At 38.3% G+C, this 1,414-nt stretch overlaps 1 pseudogene; it reads right to left on the bottom strand.

Annotated features, from left to right (window-relative positions):
• Window positions 1–221: 221 nt before the first annotated feature.
• On the bottom strand, window positions 222–765 carry LOC131760353 (mitochondrial inner membrane protease subunit 1 pseudogene; annotated as a pseudogene).
• Between the last annotated feature and the right edge of the window lie 649 nt (window positions 766–1,414).

Below are 1,414 nucleotides of genomic sequence, written 5' to 3'. Positions count from 1 at the left end.
TAAGAAAGATTTCTTTGCAAATTCTTCTCAGCATGTGGCTTAGTGCATTCATTTTCAATTGATTTATGTTAGCTTTCTTTAAACATGCCCCCCTCCCCAATTTGGGAGTACTTGGTTTTTATTTTTTGGAATAGTATTTTATTGGTAAGTATATGATTTCAGTGACAATAATAAATTCACTTGAACAGGAGACAATAAGCAAGTCAAAGAATAAATGGTTGCTAATAATTGTAAAATCTGTGGCTATTAAGGCCTTCAGGTAGAAATCCAAATCACTCAGAGGTCACATCTTAAAGAAGACACATCCTCTTATTAGTCCACATGGAATAGGTCTAAAGTACCTGAAATCTGTAGAGTTGTGTAGATTACCACCTTCTAACCAAACACGATTCATTGGCACATAATTATAGCTTTTAAAGAAACCTGATGGACTATTGCTGAGGATTTTGTCTCCTTTCAAACCAATTACTCTTTTACAAATATTTGATTTTGGATCACTTGGGCTTTTTGCAATCACAGTGTCACCTTTTTGGATGTCATAAAAATGTCAATTACGATTCTCTGCAAATGTGCAAATATTTTAACATCTGAATTTTGAATTGTAGGCTCCATCGATAGTCCAGAATACATGACAGCACCACCAGCATGTTAAAAAACACAATGAGCTACACAGTTATACTGAACAGTATAGCCAACAAGTTGAAGGGTTTTTCCCAGAAGACCATGAAGCAGAGACTTCATGTAGACTCTGCCACCATTGGCCATAACTCTATTCTGCAATACATTCAATTTTTCAAGTAGTTGCAGCGCTTCTAAAAATAAACTTCTAAAGCATGTCTCAAAACATATATGGGTTATGTGTACTTTCAGGATTTCTCTGCCCCCAAAGAAGCCCAGGAGGCTCTCATCCAGGACTCAAGTGGTCCTTTCTTAGGAGGTTTGTCCTCCATAATGCTCTAACCATGATAGCTCTGAAGAGGTTAGTTGTGTGCCTGAGGGAAAAGAGAGAGATTGCAGTGAGTAGGCCTTTTTTCAACCACGCTTCTCCCTGGGCCAATTGATGGGGCTGATGGATGGCAGAGCCATCAATAACGTGCTTGGCCTCACTCCCCTCCATACTCTCAGGGTTCCAGGCCACACCTCCTCCTCACTTACAGACACAATTTGTTTTGTAGATTACCTCTAGCAAAATTTTATCTCCCTGGCTTCCCTGTGCCCTTGAGATTGCCATTGGGTATGTTCCCCCATCCATCAGGTAATGAATATCCAAAAAGGGAAACAAATCTGAAATACAATTGGGAAGATATATCTATTGCAAATAATAATATAATACAAAAGCGAATATAAAAGATTTTTGGATTATCTTTGCTGCTGTACATCATTGTTAGAGTAGATGATGTGTTGGCTCTAACAG

This window comes from Kogia breviceps, chromosome 7 (genome assembly GCF_026419965.1).
Source record: "Kogia breviceps isolate mKogBre1 chromosome 7, mKogBre1 haplotype 1, whole genome shotgun sequence".
Taxonomy (NCBI): Eukaryota; Metazoa; Chordata; class Mammalia; order Artiodactyla; family Physeteridae; genus Kogia; species Kogia breviceps.
Note: the sequence above shows the minus strand (reverse complement) of the source record. Positions and strands in the feature narration are given on the sequence as shown.